A 21,325-nucleotide genomic window follows, 5' to 3' on the forward strand; every position below is an offset into this window, starting at 1 on the left:
CCTTGTTAAATCCTCCTCCCCACTTTCTGTTGGTGGTAATTAATGCTGTCTCCAACCATCGCTGCAATTTGACTTCAGAGTGAACACCGCAGTCTGTAAAGACGGTCAGCTGAATCTTCCAATACGTCCAGGCTCTGTCAATCGGACAGTAGTAACTTCTAACTGCGAAAGAAACACACGACTCAGTGCAGCCCTGGCCCAGATTGTTTGGCCAGGTCAAAATCAAATCGCCCGAGTGTCCTCTTGGCTTTCATAGCAAAAAAAATCGGGGATTAAAATTTATTCAGTGAGATCCTCCCCCATATCTCTCGCTTCAAATGAAAGCTTGGAGACTCAACCATTGGTGAATCAGGTCAGAATCTGTTCAAAACCCGAAATCCGAGGAAGCTCTTCATTTCATAACTGTAGCTCGACGATTAATACGCCGAAAATTACAATGAAAAGAACGAACTTTTACGGTTGTCTTAGGTCCCTGTGCTGAGACCCTGCAACAAGGTGAGATGGAGGGTTCTGGCCTTCGACGTGGCGTTCGTTATTTCTGACAGAAATTCGTTCTCCTGGAATGGGGTTAAAATACGAAGGAGCTTTGTGGCTTTCAGAAGTTCTGCTGCAAGACTCGGGAAATTGGCGCACCGATCCCGGTGACTGACAGGACACGAATTAAGAGGTAGAGGGAACCTTTCCCTTTTACAATAAACAGACGGCTGCATTTAAGAAACGGCTTCCGTTGAGTGAAGCGTCCCGCCACTTCACAGGAACATTTGTTGAAGGAGATCATGCGGATTTGCGCTATGCAGATAACTTCACCTGGCGACATCAGCAGCTCCAGTCCATCACATGGACTCTATCCTGAAGCCCATTAAAATCACCGCATTTCATCTTCACTGAAGGAGTACACCACCACCCTTGAATAAATTCTTCATTTATCCAGGGGACAAGTTTCGACCAAGCATAGCTTTAACCTGACCCCAGCCATCCCTCAATCGCTCCTTCCAATCATCACCCCTTTGAGAATTTCCACATTTTCACTGTCCTGGTTTTAAGATTTAGACAAGGAACATTTAAAGTCTGTGAGCAGTGTGCTCGCTAGGGCCAGGCCGACCCCTAATTCCCCTAGAGGGGGCGGTGGTGAGTTGCCTTCTTGAGTCCACGTGCTGTGTGGATATACCCTCATGTTGTGTGGGTGCTTTGGTTTCAGCTGTTCTGTCAACCCAATGGAATGCTCTTATCATTTTAAACACCTCAATCTGATCACATCCCCTACTCCCTTTCAAACTCTAAATAATATAAATTATGTAACCTTCCTTCATAACTTAATCCTCTAAATCCAATCTCATTCCAGTGAATTTGTGTTCAAGCTCCTTAAAAGGTTATAATTCTTCCTGGCATGGTGGACACGAAACAGTTGCTTTTGAACGTCTATACAACTCAAGCATGACTGTCTTCCCTTTAATATCCTGCACTTCCATGAGAACAAGTCCAACATTCCATTAACATTTTCATACCTGTGCACCAATTCTTCATGATTGCTGCACTTGAACATTCAAACCATTGTTCCTCCACAGTTCCTTGTTTCCCAGCAATAAGACAGAGATTCAATTTTATCTTCTGATGTACAATCACAGTCTTGAAAAGTTAACCCTGATTTTTTATCTCTCCTTCAGAATGAGCAAAAGCCATCCTCAGTGTTGCTGGCTACAACTGTTGCTTTGCTAATCTTGTAAATATGTGGCCACTGTTTCTTTGATAGATGATATTACAGTGTCTCAACACTGAATCTGCTGCATAAAAAAATTAAAAGAACTGTAGATGCTCTAAATCAGAAACAAAATAGAAATTTTTGGAAAAGCTCAGCAGGACTGGCAGCATCTATGGAGAGAAATCAGTTAATGTTTCAGGTTCTGAGGAAGAGTCACTTGACCTGAAAAGTTAACTCTGATTTCTCTCCACAGATGCTGCCGGACCTGCTGAACGTTTCCCGTGAGCCTGTTGCAGATTGGTCTGTATAGTTAGCCAATGTCCCTTTGGAACACACTGTTTCTACTTGTGCTCTTTGATATCCTACATGTCTTCCTCCAAATCATTGATATAAATGCAAAAAGATCCTAGTACAGATCCCTGGGAAACAACGCTTCCCAGATCTCTTCAGAATTTATTTGCTTTCCTCCAAAAGACATCACATAGTGCTGAACTAATTACTAATTAAATTAGATTAGATTAGATTAGATTCCTACAGTGTGGAAACAGGCCCTTCGGCCCAACCAGTCCACACTGACCCTCTGAAGAATAACCCACCCAGACCCATTTTCCCTCCGACTAATTCACCTAACACTATGGGCAATCTGGCATGGCCAATTCACCTGACCTGCACATCTTTGGACTCCCTGTCACAAAATTACCTCAATTCCACACACCTTCACTTGTTCAAACAATGCCTTTTGCAGAACTCATTATAAAACAACATGCATTGATACTTCCTTGTATGCCATGCCAATGATGTTCTCAAAATGTTCCACTCAGGCTAACTGGTTGTGATAAAAATGAATTGAGAAAGTTGCATTTAAAAGATTAGCAATAGAAAAGTTACCCAGTCTGGCTGGAATGTGTCCAAGGTCACTGAGAAAACAAGGGTGGAAACATCAGAGGCTCTGGAAACAATCTTCCAATCCAATGTTACACCCTTGTTCAAAAAAGGTGAGAGAGGTAAAACAGGCAAGTGAGCTGAATGTGATTGGTTGGGTTTGGGAGGTGGGTGCATTTTGTTGTCTCTAACTTAATTGTCATTTGAAAAAGTATGGGTTCATAATTGAAAGCCAGCAGTGATTCCTTAAAAAAGAAAAAATGTGTTTGACTAACTTGACTTAACAGCAAAAGTGAACGAGGATAATTTAGTGGTGTTCTGCATATGGACTTAAAAAAAGTCTGAGAAAACATTGCCAAATAGATTTGTTAGAAAAGTTCAAACTCATGGCATCAAAGGAACACTGGCAGCGTTATTTACAAGATTGGCAAAATGACAGTTGTAGATAGCAATGCTGAGGATGGTTTTGATCATACTAAAGCATGTGTGCATTGCTGCATGTCAGATGTTGGGACTGCTGCTCTAATGGATAAATGCTAATAACCTAGACTTAAGTAAATAGGGTATAGTTTCAAAAATTGCAGATGATACAAAACTCAAATGTCGCAAATGAATAAATAGATTAAAACAAACAGCAGGACATAGAAAGGCTGGTGAAACGAATGGTCATGTGGCAGATTAAATGAATGCAGAGAACTGTGGTTCATAAGAGTAAAGAAAAGAAGCAATGGAAACTAAATTGCATAATTGTAATTGATATGCAGGAACAGAAAGATCCTGGATCTGTACACTTTTTTTTAAGCTGGCAGGTCAAATGGAGAAGGCTGTTATAAAAACTTAATTAGACGAAGGAATAAGAAATAGCAACTGAATTGACCATGTGGCCCCTCAGACCTAGTCCACAATTTAATAAAAGCATGGCTGCCCCTGTAAATCAGATACACCTTCCTGCACATATTCTATAATTCCTGGAACATTCAAGAATCTGTCTGGTACTGACTTAAATGCATCAACATTTACAACTCTCTACAGTAGAAATTTCCAAATGTTTACATCCTTGTATGCTCACATCTTGAAAAAGACTCCAGGTGTAATGAACAAGAAAAGGCTCTCTACTTCATCCAGCTGGTTTCTTAGAATTTCTGTTACATTACTTTTGTTAATATTTAGTGAATACTGCTCTGCATAACCAATCACTTCCCTTACAAGCCCTAGCAAGAGAAGGTTATCAATCAATGGGTGAGGTAGATCTCCCACCAAGACATTGTTTAGTAAAGACAAGTTTGCAACTATCTTCCTGTGCATAATACTCAACCATTGGCATGAGGCAAACAATTAATAATGTTAAATCTGTAGTTGAAAGGTTGTTGTGAAATGCAGGGGTTTTGTTTCACAAGGCACTGCCTCCAGTAATAGCGAAAATGGGAACTATTCTGCTCCACTTAAACTCCTGTTCAACTGAATACTAGTGCGATAGCTAAAGCTTGAAACAAGTTGAGGGGTGGAATGGGGAACATGTGGGAAAGTTCAGAAAGAGATAAATGATAAAGCAGTCAGAAAAATATTGTGTGTGTATAACAATAACAATTCTGCTGGAAATGCACAGAATGTGTTAGGAAAGGACACAGAACTTAATAAAGTTATTCAGCCATTCATAACAAAGGCAGAATCTGTTTTCTTAGGTTGCAAATAATAAGATGGATAATGGGAAACCAGTGCACGTAGTGTATTTGGGTTCTTCAGAAGTATTTGATAAGGACTCACACAAGAGGTCATTACACAAAATGAAAGTTCTTGCAACAGGCTGCCATTGGGATCAGTTAGCTTAGCTGGATGGGTTTGTGATATGGAGGGACACCAATGACACAAGTTGAAGTCCTACACTGGTTGAAGTTACCCTGAAGGTACCACTTCTCAAACTTGCCCAAAGGTTAATATGCAGATAGAGCAAGCAATTTGGAAAGCAAATGGTATCCCTTAATTACAAAGCAATTAGAGTACAAACATAAAAAAAGAAGCATTGCAATTACATGACTGCATGAGACCACATCAGAAAAGCATTTTATCATTTTGGTCTCCTTACTAAAGAAAGGTCATACTTGTCTTACAGAAACTGTTTTAAAATTTCACAAGACCGACTTGTGAATAAGGGTGTTGTCCTTAGTGGAAAGATTAAGTATCTTGAAACTGAGAACATAGAAGAATGAGAGATGGTCTCATGAAAACATTAAATTCTTAATGACTTTACAGGATAGATGCTGAGAGAAGTCTAGAACTAGAGGTCACAGTCTCAGATTAAGGGATCTTTCATTTAGGACTGAGATAAGGGTAAATTTCTACACTCAAAGGGTTGTAAATCTTTGCAATTATCTATGACAGAGGCTCAAAGGCCATCACAGGATTTGGGATTGGACAGAAAAGTGGAGTTAGGGTATTAATACCACAGTCAATTGTGAGTCAGGACATAGAGCTGAATAGCCTAATCTTGCTCCTATGTCTTATGATTTTTTTAAACTAAAAGTTAACTATCTAGTTGTTAAGTGAGTTTGACAGTGATCCCATTAACCATGGTTTTGGTTTCGTGTAACCATATCTTGTACTAAGTCTCTACTTTGTTGAGTTTTATCAATGGTTAAATTATTACTGATCTTCTATAAGTTTCTGTTCTTTGGTACAAACGTAGCCACCAATTACACACCAAAATAAAACCTAAGAAATACTGAGAAAATCTCAGTTTTAAAATCAACAGTACAAATGTTTTTTAATAGTCCTTAAATATAGCTCATCCATAGATTGCTTGTTTTCAAAAATATGTATTCATTTGGAATGACCTCCCTTTTATCAAACCTTGCTGACTCATCCTTACCATTACATAACTGTTAATACGCAGCTTACCATTACATGTTTCATTATGCGTTCTAATACAATACCATAAGAAATTTTTGTCTGTAGGTTTCTGGAAAAAAAGCCTATCCTATTTTAAAAACTGATATTATACTAAATTAGCTAATTTCCAGTTTTGGGCACCACTCTCATTTATAATTGAGCATTGAGAGAAAGAGTTGCATTTATATAGTGCCCTTTATTTTAGAATGTTCCATAGTAGCTTACAGCGAATGAATTACATGTGAAATGTACTCATATTCTAGTGTAAAAGATGTGACTGCTGCTTTGAAGCAGCAAGTCTGCACATTTATTAATTCCCCTGTTCTCTTTCCAAATAACATCCATGGAATCTTTTGCACTCATCACTTGAAAGAGGAAATGGGGCTTTTGTTTACTGTCTAATCCAAAACAGAGAAATTTCTCTGACAATGCAACACTTTCTCAGTACTACACTGGATTATCAAACCTGATTTGTTTGCTCAAGCCCTCAAGTGGAGTTTACATACACAGCCTTCTAACCAGAAAAAGAATGCTACCAACTAAACACTAGCTCACCAATTTTTAGGAAGTGGAATAAGGTGATGGCAGACCAACTTAACTGGACCACAGAGGATCGACCCGGGAGAATATTGTGGAGACCCATGCGAAAGCTGGCAGAACAGGTCATGATGGATTGGCATGGTTAGGTAGCCCATAACAGGACTTTTGCTTTCAGTTCTGATGTGGGGCTGAAACAGTGTGGAAGGTAGACATGGATTTTGGGGATGAGAACAACTCATTCAAGAAAATGGAAAAACAAAGATGAAGGTGAGTTAGTAGTTTGCAAGCAAATAAAAGGAATTTGGACTAGGCATTACAATGACAGTATGTTTTGAAGGGGAGGTTGACAGTACCCATGGAGAAAAAGAGAGAGCACAGTCAACAGTATCAAATGAACTGGCCAGGGCAGGGAAATAGGGTAGTTAGCAGAATAGGGTCCAGGGAGTGGGAAATATATAGAGATGTACGGCACAGAAACAGACGCTTTGGTCTACCGTGTCCATGCCAACCAGATACCCTAAATTAATCCAGTCTTCCGCCTCGGGCAACTGTCTGTGTGGAGTTCATTCTCCCCGTGTCTGCATGGGTTTCCTCCAGGTGCTCCGGTTTCCTCCCACAGTCTAAAGATGTGCAGGTTAGGTGAATTGGCCATGCTAAATTGCCCATAGTATTAGGTGAAGGGATAAATGTAGGGGAATGGGTCTGGGTGGGTTGCTTTTCGGAGGGTCGGTGTGGACTTGTTGGGCCGAAGGGCCTGTTTCCACACTGTAAGTAATCTAATCTAATCATTTGCCAGCACTTGGCCCATATCCCTCTAAACCCTTCCTATTCATACACTTTTCCAGATGCCTTTTAAATGTTGGAATTGTACTGGCCTCCACCATATCCTCTGGCAACTCATTCCATACACGTACCACCCTCTGCTTGAAAAAGTTGCCCCTTAGGCCCCTTTTAAGTCATTCCCCTCTCACCTTAAATCTATGCCTATAGTTTTTGACTCTCCTACCCTGGGAAAAAGGCCTGTCTTTTCTATCATCAACAATGTAGAAAGGGCATGTGTGAGATAAGAGAGAAAGTTTTGAAAGGTACAAGTTCAGAATTAGGGCAGAAGGGAACCTTTGAAGGGAGAGAAATGGTAGATGAAGCTCGCAGGATTGTCTCAATCTTCATGAAAGACTTGCACTTAGATAATACAATTCACAACCCAACACCCAAATGCTTCATAGCCAATTAACTGCTTTTGGAATGTAATCCCTCGTCGTACAAGAAGCAGGACCATCAACTTTGAAACAGCAAGCTCCAACAAACTGTATTGTTACAGCAACCAGATAATCAGTTCTTACGTGTTGGTTTGGGGATAAATGTTGAACAAGCTACCAGGGAAACCTCCCTGGTCTTCTTCCAAATAGAACTATGGGTAGAGTTATAGAGTCAGACAGCACAGAAACAGAAACAAAAACAGAAATTGTTGGAAAAGCTCAGCAGATCTGAGCTTCAGAACACTGTTCAGTGGAAGGATCACTTGACCTGAAATGGTAACTCTGACTTCTCTCCATAGATGCTCTGAAACCTGTTGAACTTCTCCAGCAACTTCTGTTTTGTCTCTGATTTACATAATCTACAATTCTTAAACAGACCCTTTTAATCCAACCAGTCAATGCTGACCATAATCCTAAATTAAACTAGTCTCACCTGCCTGCACTTGGCTAGTATCCCTCCAAACATTTCTTATTCACTCATCTAAATGTCTTTTAAATGTTATAACTGTAGCCATAGCCACCACTTCCTTTGGTATTTTATTCCACACACGACCCATCCTCTGTATCAAAACAAAGGCCTCTAATGTCTTTTTAAAATCTTTCGAATTAATTAAGTTAATTCAAAAGACAACGTCTCCAGTAATGCAACACTCTCACAGCCTGGATTTATGCATTCCAAACCCTATAGTGTGACTTGAACCAGAAACATTGAGGCTCAGAGGTGAGAACAATCCAACTGAACCACAGTGAACTTGATGGAAAGGACAACATAGGGGGCAGGGAAGAAGGTTTGAGGAAGATGGTTTTACAATGGAGAAGGTGGCTATGAGTCATTGGTCTGGGGGTAAGATTCTCATTTTGGGGTTTGTACAGTTCAGGCATGTGAAAGGTCCCAGGTTCAGAACCCAGATCAGCTCTGATTGCTTGCCTTCAGTTCAAGCAGTGGCACAGTGACATTGTTGCCTCACTGCACTAGGAACCCAGGTTCAATTTCAGCCTTAGGTGACTGTCTGTGTGGAGTTTGCATATTCTCCCCGTGTCTGCATGAGCTTCCTCTGGGTGCTCTGGTTTCGTACCACAGTCCAAAAATGTGCAGTTTAGGTGTATCGGCTATGCTAAATTGCCCATAGTGTCCAAAGATGTGCAGGCTAGGAGAATTAGTCTAGCCAATTGCAGAATTATGGGGATAGGAGTAGGATGCTCTTTGGAGAGTAGGTGCAGACTCGATGGGCCGAATGGTCTCAATCTGCACTATAGGGATTCTATGATTCTGAGATAAATTGGGCTCATATATGGAATAGTGAAGAATTTCAGCAGAAGAGAAACTTGATATGAATTTGATGGTGGGGCGTTTAGGGGAGTTGGGATTGTCCTGTAAGGTATAAGGTATAAAGGTGAACCACTCTGTACCTAGCCTCACTATCCCTGTTCACCATTGACCGGAGATTCAACTTGTAGCGTTAATACAAAAAAAAGTTCAATATAAAGCTCCGTAATTTTATAGTATGAATAAAATAAAAACAAAATCATTAAAATCAAACATGTCATACGATAAGGTGATAAAGTTTTTCAAAAATGTAATTTTACCAATATAACATGAACTGCTTCTAACACGAGTTTTATTTGTGGATTCACATTAACCATTTTAAAGCACATCTGAATCCCCCAATCCTTTAATGTCTAATCAACAACTCCTTACCTCTGCCTCCTGCCTCACTGTGACTGCAGTTGGAAAGTCTAATTAGAAGCAACTTGTTTGTCCACTCAGCGATTGTAAGTGGTGGGTTTACTTGAACTCCTGATAAGGAGACAGCAATTGTGAAAGCAGCTATTGACGAGGCAGCGCCGTGGATTGCCATATTGCTGCCGGCTGCTTTTTGTAATATCACCAGTTTGTTTATCTACCATCGAGGAGTCGCCCTCTTATCAGGGAGACAAAGGGTTAATGTGCCCGGCCTGGTAGACAGCACGGAGCCAAGCAAAATACCGATTTGACAGTAAAACGACAGCGTGCAGCAATAGATAAATTGATGGAAAAGCAGGAATTGGCCGCTGATTGCAGTGTTTGGTGTAAATATGATTGTGGGCATCGTTGCAAGTGTCATATATAGTTCGGTTATTTAACTGTCCAATGTTTAATAAAGGAGAGCGGGTGTGACTGATTTGCAGCACATAGGTCGTGCCTTAATTTCACAGAAACTGCAACATTAACAACAAAAACAAAATCTATGACCTTATTAGCGAGTGGATGTAGTCCCGAAGCTCACTGTGGTTTTGCTCTGGTTATTTCAAAAGTTTTATTTAATCCAGAAAGCTGGATCATAAGGAAGCAGGAATATTCAGAGTCTTCAAGTAGTTAAACCAGCGCAGTCCCATAGAATCATTGGGCACAGGCAGATCAAAGATGAAGGGCTTTTGCCCGAAACGTCGATTTCGAAAGCTCCTTGGATGCTGCCTGAACTGCTGTGCTCTTCCAGCACCACTAATCCAGAACCAAAGACATACCGTCAACTGAAAAGATTGACGTGGCTGTTGAAACTGGGGAGTGTCCCATCATGCACATACCATCATCATTCACTCATTACGTGTCTCGTTTTGGCTCATTGACACCGCCTAATTTCTGGCTTTATGTTCAGGAGTTCGATGGACACACCTTTCGATCCAACCCCGAGGGTGTGTCGCCCCGTCTGCGCTGTTAGTTTTGATAATATGTTAAACTGAGACCAGTTACTGCTTCTCTGGTTTTGAAAAAAAAACCTTGTTTCAAATACCTGTTCAATTTACATTAACAGATACAATATTCTTAACCAGTCCCTGTTTCATTCCAGTCCATTAATCAATACCCTCAATTTTCTTAACTACTCTTTCATTCACTTTGATAATTCCATCAGTAGAACAGGAAATATTTTTCCCCTATTGGGACTTAGAATTTCAAAAAAAAACCCACATCTCTTCAACCTTCTCTACTCCTAACTTGCAACATTCCCAGTATCCTAAATGTCACCTCCTACCAAAGTTATAGTAACAGCTATTGTTGAGTCTATAGTATCGGCTCCATGTGGATTTTAATGACCTTTCCAAAATGGAGCCGAAACTTGTACTCATGGTCCAACCAATTATATATATTCATAATTATTAGTAATTCTTCAATTTGTCATTCTAAGTTCCCACTTACATATGTCTAAAATATAAAAAGTAGACCTGTCAACCCCTGGACCCTCCATCTCCATTGAATAAGATCATGACTAATTTGTTTGTGTTTCAAATTCCACATTCCCATCTACGTCAGTAACTAACCCTGGATTTCCCAGCTGAATTCGTATGTCCTTAAAAAAAACAATGAAAATCCCTCCAACACCATCCTAGGTAGAGAGTTCCAAAGCCACACCCCCCTCTGTGAGAAACAAAACAAGTTCCCCATCTCTTTGAAGAAAACGTCACCTATTTCAGGAGTGGCCACAAGAGGAAGCATCCTTTCCATGTTCACCCATCAAAACCATTCAAAGGCCATATGTACTTCAACCAAGTCATGTCTCATTCTCAAACTTCAGTGGAAACAAGCCCAGCCTGTACTATCTATCTAAATAAGGCAGACACTGTACTGGGCCCATTATATAAGTGCTGTGGCTACAAAAGAAGGTCAGAATCTAGGCATCCTACATTGATTACATCCCTCCGCCTCCCAAAGCCTAACCACCATACACAAGGCACAAGTAGGAGAGTAATGAAATGTTCCCTACGTTTCTGAATAAGTGCAGCTCCAACAGCACTCAAGAATTTCACAACCTCCAGGAGAAAGGAACCTGCTTAATTGGCACCACATCCCCAAACATCCTCTACTTCCACTACTGATGCACAGTACAGCAGTGCACACTATCTACAAGAGGCACTGCAGAACCTTAATGAAGACCTTCCAAATCCATGACCTCTACTATCTTGACTGGCAACAATATTTGAGATTGGGGTCTCACCACTGCCCTGTATAACTGAAGTACAAAATCATGTGTCAAAATGTGTGGTGCTGGAAAAGCACAGCCAGTCAGTCAGAATCCGAGGAACAGGAGAGTCGACGTTTTGAGCATAAGCTCTTCATCTGGAATGTGCTTATGCTTGAAATGTCAACTCTCCTGCTCCTCGGATACTGCCTGTGCTTTTCCAACACCACACTTTTTGACTCTGATCTCCAGCATCTGCAGTCCTCACATTCTCCTGGCATGAAATCTTGTCTCTTGTGTTCAATTCCAATTCGGGAGACCAAAAAGCAGTTGGCTTTCTTTTTACGTTATCTAACTGCCCTCAGGAAATTGAACATTTGAACCACGAGCTTTGTGATTGTGACTGAAAGGCTTGGATGGTTCCTGAAGAAGGGCTTATGCCCGAAACGTCGATTCTCCTGTTCCCTGGATGCTGCCTGACCTGCTCCGCTTTTCCAGCAACACATTTTCAGCTCATCAGCACTGATGCCAAGCAAGCTGTTAAGATCCCAACCATACAACTCAGGGTCCTGAATGCACAAATACCAGAATTTGTCTTGTTTTTGCACATAGACAGAGAACCATTAGCAGCAGTGCACACCCTTTGCCTCTTGAATCAAGAGGAAAAGTCAAATGTCAAGAGTTTTTGAGATGAATATTGCAAGATGCTATCTTTTCAAACATAAACTGAAATGAAATAACATTTAATTAAAAATCTCATTTGGTGGCTTATTTAATTTCCAAATTGTCAGTGCTCTTTACAAAATCCATACTACTGCACCTAAAAATTCAGAAACGTCCAAAAAATCTAATGTTATCAGCATGTTGCTTCATATTTCTATTTTACATAAGAGGATTAAAGCTGTTATCAATATTTCAGGTGTGGTCTGAGCAGCATCGTTTTAGCAAGATCACTGTATTTATATATTCAATTCCCCTTGAAATCAAGGCCAACAGTCCACTACTGTGGGCGGCACGGTGGCACAGTGGTTAGCACTGCTGCCTCACAGCGCCAGAGACCCGGGTTCAATTCCCGCCTCAGGCGACTGACTGTGTGGAGTTTGCACGTTCTCCCCGTGTCTGCGTGGGGTTTCCTCCGGGTGCTCACACAGTCCAAAGATGTGCAGGTCAGGTGAATTGGCTATGCTAAATTTCCCGTAGTGTTAGGTAAGGGGTAAATGTAGGGGTATGGGTGGGTTGCGCTTTGGCGGGGGGGTGTGGACTTGTTGGGCCGAAGGGCCTGTTTCCACACTGTAATCTAGTCTACCTTTCCCTATCATCTGTTGATCATGGATGTTAATTCTTTATGATTCATGCATAGGGAGCCCCAAATCCTTTGTACTTTAATTTTCCTCAGTCTTTCCCTATATTAATAATTTTCAACTGTTCTATTCTTTCTGCCAAAGTATATAATCTCATATTTTCCCATGTTATGTTTCATTGGCTAGTTTTTGAGCACTTGCTTAACTTGTCTATATCTGTAGGATCTTTCTACCATTCTTATTATTTGCCTTCCCCACGCTTTTTGTGTTATCAACAAACTTGGTGTTAGTACGTTCACTTCCAAGTTGTTAATACATATTGTAAAAAACATGTGGCCCCAGGACGGATCCCCATGGCATACCGGTAGTTAGAGGTTACAGAAGGAGTTGGAGCATGTTGTGATGAGGAAACAAACAGCAGCATGCAGAATTGCCAGGGCACCTTTAACTGGTGCAGGGCTACACAAATCCTGCACTCACTTGGCACACCACTCTGCAGCTCTGGAACAAAGCAGTTCCACAACTTACAGTTCATTCCTTTGACAGACACCTGGTGCTCATCTACAAATCTCATATTTTACTCTTTCTCACAAGACATAAGGCTACTTGCTGGGTATCAGGTGTGCTAATGAAACTGAAATGCTAATGCTGTTTCTCTCCACAGATGCTATGTAACCTGCTGAGATTTTCCTGCAATTTCTTTGTCCTATTTATAATTCAACTGACATATCCTGCGTACTCCAGCCACACTGCAACCAGAGGATTGCATTGCCATGATATTTTATGAGTCAGGCTCCTTCTGGGATAATTGCATCTATTGCAATGGAAAATAAGGAAATGGCAGAAACACTAAACAAATTCTCTTGACCTGATTGTTAACTTTGTGCAAGAGTTTAGGTGTAATCAAGTTAAAATCTCACCCTTTGTAGCTGTCTTAATGGTTATTATTATTATCATGAGTGCATTGCCTGTAGGCACTTCCTTATCTTTTTTAGCTACAGATGCTTCATCCTGGACCTTTTTTTTTAGTGGTAGTTTGCCATCCTTCCACTCTCAGAGGCAAGGAATCAGATCCCAAGTATACCTCAGCCAGAATGGGAATGGATTATTCTGAATCATACACTGGCCAGCTAGACGACTAAGCTAAACTTGTTTCAATCAATGGTAGAAGACACAAAAGCATTCTGGAAAAATTGGGAAATCAAAATCCTACAGGAATGAGAATTTTAAAGTGATTTTAGTAAAAAGCAAGAAATTGGTGGAATGAAAAACCAACAAACCCCCTGATTGATGGCCTACATCCAATGGACTTAAAGAGGTGGCTACAGAAATAGTGGATGTCTTTTTTTGTTCCAGACTCTACATTGATTTCTGCAAATTGAAAGGTAATAACCATAATTTCAGTGTTTGGGAAAGGACAGAGAGAGGAAACAGGGAACTATGGAGTAGTTAGCATGAAATTGTTCATCAGAAAAGTCCTATAGCATATTATTGGTGATATGGTGGCAGAACACTGAAGCACAATATGATTAAACATTGCTCACGCAATTTACGAAAAGGAAACTGTCCAGCAAGTTTGTCTTTTTGAGGTGTTACTGGTATAACAGATAATACATGTACTACATTTAGATGTTCAAAAAGCACTTGATAAGGAAATGCAGATGCCAGTTCACACTAGTGAGGTCAAGCACAAGCTCTGTTGCAGTGACTCAGGTAAGTCCTTCAATGGGGCAGCCTCCAGATGAAGTCCAATGAATAGGCACAATGAAATGCTTGCTACACTGGCGGGCCTGGCATAAATCCTGAGGGCAACGTCAAGAAGGATGGATGGGGTTTTGCGTCAACTTTGCGCTAAGCTTTGTGCGGAACTTTGAGCCCTTTCTGTCCTCCAATGGAAATGATGGCACACATTGAGCCAAGCAGGATGCAGCTTCTGATGGTCAATGTCCCCACTGCCATTACAGTACGAGCAGAAATCCAATCTGCTGGAGTCAAAACTGAGGCTTGGGTTGCACAAGGTATCCAAATTCAGACTGTTGTCACTAGAGCTGCTCCTACCTGTGCTCAAAGAGGTTTACAGGGTGTCACAGCAGGTCAGTGATCTGCCCTTTGGTGGCTTATGAGGTTTGCTGGGACAGATGGTAGTAGCTACATGGAACATCAATGCCTTCTGTTCTCTATTCTAGAGTAACACCATTTCTCTCAACAATTGCCATTCCGCCTGTGCCTTTGTTGCAGTCACCTCCTCCTACTGCCCCCTCGACCACAACCTCACTTCCCATCAACAAACCATCACCTCCCAGACCATCCACAACCTCATCACCTCTGGGGATCTCCCATCCACAGCCTCCAACCTCATAGTCCGAGAACCCTGCACCACCTGATTCTACCTCCTACCGAAGATGCACAAACCTGACTGCCCCAGTCGACACGTTGTCTCAGCCTGCTCCTATCCCACCGAACTCATCTCTGCATATTTTGACACTGTCCTGTCCCCTTTAGTCCAGGAACTCCCCACCTACATTTGGTTCACCAGCCACGCCCTTCACCTCCTCTAAATCTTTCGTTTCTCCGGCTCCCTATGCCTTATCTTCACTATGGACATCCAGTACCTGCACACATCTATCCAACGCGTTAAAGGCCTCCAAGCCCTCCGTTTCTTCCTCTCATGCTGTCCCAACCAGTACCATTTGACTCACATCTTCATCCACCTGGCCGAACCGGTCCTCAACCTCAATAACTTCTCCTTCCAAACCTCTCACATCCTCCAAACCAAAGGGGTAGCCATGGGCACCTGCATGGGCCCTAGCTATGCCTGCCTCTTTGTTGGGTACATGGAAAATCCATCTTCTGCAGCTACACTGCCACTATCCGCAACCTTTTCCGCCACAGCATCGATGACAGTATTGGTGCTACCTTGTGCTCCCATGAGGAGGTTGAACAGTTCATCAACTACACAAACACTCCAATCTCAAATTCACCTGGACCATCTCGGAGGGGCTCCCCTTCCTGGACCTCTCCATCTCCATCTCTGGCACTGACTAGTCACAGTCATCTACTACAAAGCCCACCGACTCTCACAGCTACCTGGACTAAACCTCCTCCTGCCACGTCTTCTGTACAAATGCCATCCCTTATTCCCAATTCCTCTGCCTATGCAACGTCCATTCCCATGATGACCAACTCCACCATAGAACATCACAGATGACCTCCTTCTTCAAAGACAGCAATTTCCCTTCCCACGTGGTTGACAATGCCCTCCAGCGTATCTCCTCCACTTCCTGCACCTCTGCTCTTGAACTCCACCCCTCCCAACACAACAAGACAGAACCCCCCCCCCCCCCCCCACCCCCACCTTCCTCCCCACCAATCTTTGTATACATCACATAATCCTCCGGCACTTCTGCCACTTACAAACAGGCCCTATCACTACGGATGTATTTCCCTCCTCACCCCTATTAGCATTCCGGAGAGACCATTCCCTCCATGATTCCCTTGTCAGACCCACGCCTTCCACCAGCCCACTCCCCACTCCCGACACCTTCCCCTGACATCTGTCCCACACCTCCCTCCTCACCTCTATCCAAGGCCCCAAAGGATCCTTCCACATCTGTCAGAAATATACCTGTACTTCCACATTTACTATATCCGTTGCACCTGATGTGGTCTCCTCTACATTGGGGAGACAGGACGCCAACTTGTGGATCATTTCAGGGAGCATCTCTGGGACACCTGCACCAACCAATCCCGCCGCCCTGTGGCTGAACACTTTAACTCCCTGTCCTACTCCACCAAGGACACGCAGGTACTGGGTCTCCTTCATCAGCAAACCCAAATCACGCGATGCTTGGAGGAAAAACGCTTCATCTTCCGTCTTGGGACCCAGCACCTACACGGGATTAATATGAGTTCACCAGTTTCCTCATATTCCCTTCCCCCACCTTATCCCAACTCGGCACCGCCCTCTTGACCTGCCCATCATCCTTTCTGTCCATCCGCTCCACCCTCCTCTCCGGCCTATCACTTTCTCCCCCACCTTTCTCTGCCTATTGCATTCTCAGCTACTTTTCACCCTCCTCCACCCCCTTCCCAATTATCTCTCAGTAACCCTGTCCTACGAGCCTCATTCCTGATGAAGGACTTATGCCCGAAATGTCGACTCTCCTGCTCCTCGGATGCTGCTGTGCTTTTCCAGCACCACACTCTCGACTGTGCTTTGTTGTTGGCTAGCAGTCACCCACATGATGATATTAAACCATGACTGGAATAAAACTGGGCTTTTTAGGCCAAAAGCTTCTCACAGCTTTCCTCTAAGGCAATCTACAGCCTTTGCATAAGGTGATATATCCTTACAGCCATCTTCCACTCACCACATTGCAGCCTATTGGGCTACTGTTGTCTCAGAACACTAGAAGAAGCAAAGATACAATTTATTAAAATTAGGGCAAGGCTTGAATTGCATTATGGTTAGAAGTTGGGCATAAAAGGTCAGGCTTGAGTTTGGAATTAAAGGTTAAGGTTGTGAGTTAAGGCATAGGGTTAGGGTTGGGTTAGAATTAGGTATGCAATTGCACTATTTGAATTGGCGGTGGGATTAGAGGATTGGTGTCTTGGGTAGGTTTGGTATTGGGGTGAGGGATTAGGTGTATGGATTTAGATTCAGCTAAGAATATCAGAATCATACAATTAATCTAAGGTATTCATAGAATCCCTACAGAATCATAGAATCTCTACAGTGTGGAAACAGGCCCTTCGGCCCAATATATCCACACCGATGCTCCGAAGAGTAACCCACCCAGACCCATTCTCCCACCCTATCACTCTACATATACCCCTGACTAATGCGCCCCATCTCCACATCCTTGGACACTATGAGCAATTTAGCTTGGCCAATTCACCTAACCTGCACTTGTTTGGACTGTGGGAGGAAACCCACACACACGAGGAGAATGTGCAATCTCCACACAGACAGTCACCCGAGGCTGGAATCGAGCCCAGATCCCTGGCGCTGTGAGGCAGCAGCGCTAACCACTGAGCCACCATATTAGTGTAACTGTTAATGTTTGGGATAGGAATTAGGATTATAATGAGGCACAGTCTAGTAATAGGATTGAGTTAGGATTAATGTCTATTTAGGACAGGATTACTCTCAGTCAAAATGTGTGGCGTTGGAAAAGCACAGCAGGTTAGGCAGCATTCGAGGAGCAGGTGAGTTGACGTTTCGGGCATAAGCCCTTCATCAGGATTATTCTTCTCGGCAGGTGATTATCTCTCAAATTTACTTGTGCTCATAGATGTTGGCAGAAGCCCTCCTGAAGTCCTCTCATTGACATTCATTCTACAGAATTGAAGTTGATAACATGTTGTTATGAAATTTTTACTGGTTACTATAAACCTACTATAAATGAAGCTCTTCAGTTCATTTCCTTTCTGGGAATGATTCTGTCAGAGTAGGTTCACTGTTTGCAGAGATGGGGTAAAATCTTGTAAAAAAAAAGCTGACTCCTGTGTATGTCATTAGTGGAGGATTTTGACTTCTTCTCCTTCGAGGTCAGCCAGTGCTCAGAGTTCACTCAGGAGTGACCCTTTTGTCTGGGTTTTAATGTTGTCGACTGCTTCTCTTGCAATACAGCAGTGCCACCCAGTGGTTCTGTTGGGTACCTGCAAGTGCCCTCTGAAGGCTTTTCCAGTCTGTACAATAGGTGGCAGTGGACACAATAGAATCTTGACAGTGTGGAAACAGGTCCTTCGACCCAACAAGTCCACATGAAACCTTTGAAGAGTAACTCAACTATTCCCCTACATTTACTCCTGACTAATGCACCCAACCTACACATCCCCGAACATTATGGGCAATTTAGCATGGCCAATTCACCTCACCTACACATCTTTGGATTGTTGGAGAAAACCGAGCACCCGTAGGAAACCCACGCAGACACGGAGAATATGCAATCTTCACACAGACAGTCGCCTGAGGGTGGAATTGAACCTTGGTCCCTTGCGCTGTCTCACAGCTATCGGATGTATCTACGATGCTGATGCATTCAGTTTTAAAAAAGAATTTTAATTTTTGCATTTCCATTTCAGGTATGTCTCAGAATTTACAGGACTAAGACAGGTATCTGATGAGGAAGAACTTCGAACAACAACAATTTGTACTTTTGTAGCATCTTTAACATAACTAAAGGTACATAGAGTCATAGAGATGTACAGCATGGAAACAAACCCTCTGGTCCAACTTGTACATGCCGATCAGATATCCCAACCGAATCTGCCAGCACTTGGCCCATATCCCTCCAAACTCTTCCTATTCATATGCCCATCCAGATGCCTTTTAAATGTTGCAATTGTACCAACCTCCACCACTTCCTCTGGCAGCTCATTCCACATACTTACCACCCTCTGCATGAAAAAGTTACCCCTTAGATCTTTTTTATATCTTTCCCCTCTCACCCTAAACCTATGCCCTCTAGTTCTGGATTCCCCCACCCCAGGGAAGAGACTTTGTTGATTTATCCTATTCATGCCCCTTATGATTTTACAAACCTCTATAAGGTCACCCCTCAGCCTCCGACGCACCAGGGAAAACAGTCCTGGCCTATTCAATATCTCCCTATACCTCAAATCCTCCAACCCTGGCAACATCCTTGTAAATCTTCTCTGAACCGTTTCAAGTTTCACATCATTCCGATAGGAAAGAGACCAGAATTGCACGCAATATTCCAACAGTGGCCTAACCAATGTCTTGAACAGCCGCAACATGACCTCCCAACTATTGTATTCAATACTCTGACCAAAAGAGGAAAACATACCAAATGCCTTCTTCACTATCCTATCTAACTGCAGGGGACTTTATAAAACAAAGTATGACATTGATGTGTAAAGGGCATATTACAGTAGATGGCTAAAGGTTTAGTCAAACCTGTAGGTCAAAAGATGTTAAAGAGAAAAGAGGGACAAAGATGAGGAGCGAGTTTCAGAGGAAAGTTTAGAGGAAAGTTGAGTGCTTAAAATTCTGGTTTGTGAAGGCCTGATCTCCAATGGTGTAGCAATTAAAATTAGCAATACTCAAGAAACCAGAATTGGAAGAATGCAGGTATTCCATTGAACTGTAGGGCTAGATAACACTTGTCAGTATACTTCGATACAAGTGACAGTAATAAATGAAATAAAGTCAAGAGTATAGATACAGATGGGTGAGGCCATGAAAGAATTTGAAAGAATTTTAAACACAAAGCATTTCTTCATCAGAAGCCACTGGAGGTCAATTAGACAGGGATGATGAGCGAACAGCATTTGGGATGCATTAGGACACTGACTCCAGATATTTAGATGGCCTCAGGTTTATGAAAGGTTAAAGATTGTGATAGTGTATTTCAGGGGTGGCAATGGCCTAGTGATATTATCACTGACCTATTAATCCAGAGACACTGAATCCCATCATAGCAGACTGGTGGAATTTGAATTCAATAAATATCTGGAATTAAGAGTCTAATGACTATGTGGCTCAGTGGTTAGCACTGCTGCCTCACAGCACCAGCGACCCAGGTTCGATTCCAGCTTTGGGCGACTGTCTGTGTGGACTTTGCACATTCTCCCCGTGTTTGCGTGGGTTTCCTGCTTCCTCCCACAATCCAAAGATGTGCAGGTTGAGTGAATTGACCATGTTAAATGTCCCACAGTGTTCAGGAATGTGTGGGTTAGGTGCATTATTCAGGGGGAAATGTAGAGTAATAGGGTAGAGGAATGGTTCTGGGTGTTGCTCTTTGGAGGGTCAGTGTGGACTCGTTGTGTCAAATGGCCTTGTTTCCATACTGTAGGGATTCTATGAAACCATTGTTGATTGTCAGAAAAACCCATCTGATTCATGAATGCCCTTAAGTAAGTTAACTGCTATCCTCACCTGGTCTGGCCTGCACGTTACTCCAGACCCACAGCAATGTGATTGACTCTTGACTGCCCTCTGGGCAAGTAGGGAAGGGTAATAAATAATGGCCAAGCCAGAGATGCCCTCATCCTATGAATGAATAATAAAAAACTACCATTGGTCTAATAAGCGGTAACAAAGGTATGGATGAAGGTTCAGTGAAAGATGGGCTGAAACAGGAGTGGAGTTGTGCAATGCTATGGGGATGGGTGTAGGAGGTCTCTGAATTGGCCTGAGTATGTGCTTTAAAAGTGGACAATGAATTTGGTGGCTGGGGAATGACGTTTGCAGTTGGTACGAAGAACCATGGTTTTGAATGTCCTCAATGTTTAATTGGAGGAAATTCCATGGATGTCAATTAAGCTGCTTGATAATTTAATGAAAGTGGAAGATTGGAAAGGGATGGTGGTAGAGTAGAGGTCATCAGTGTACACAAAAATACTGTTTCTGTGCTTTTGGATAATGATGCTGAAATAACAGCAGTTAAACTAGTTGAGTGAGGTCATTGCTGTTTGGCAGCTTTACCCCAGCAGCTCTGAACTGTGAAAATGATAATGATCGTGCTACCTCCATCGGCTCTGACAGCTTTCTGGTTTTTGAAATCTTTTCAGCATGGCTGAGAAGAAAGACCATCTTTGATTAATTGTTTTTGCATGTTTTAAACAGTTTGGCACGTTCAACAACATCAAAATTACTTTTGGTGCTAGTCGTCTCAATCATATACAATATTACACAATTGTTTGGTTTCCTTCATGCTTCGTGCATCGAAAGACAATTGTTTAATATATAGTATTTTTATTGAGTGTTAATTTGGGTGTGTTAGTGAACATTTTGCTGAATTGTAGTTCTTTTGTTCAGGTGTCCAAATTACCATCCAATTATTTGCCTCCCTATGA

This window comes from Chiloscyllium plagiosum, unplaced genomic scaffold (assembly GCF_037043375.1).
Source record: "Chiloscyllium plagiosum isolate Xiang-an unplaced genomic scaffold, Cpla_swu_hap1 HiC_scaffold_16, whole genome shotgun sequence".
NCBI classification, from domain to species: domain Eukaryota; kingdom Metazoa; phylum Chordata; class Chondrichthyes; order Orectolobiformes; family Hemiscylliidae; genus Chiloscyllium; species Chiloscyllium plagiosum.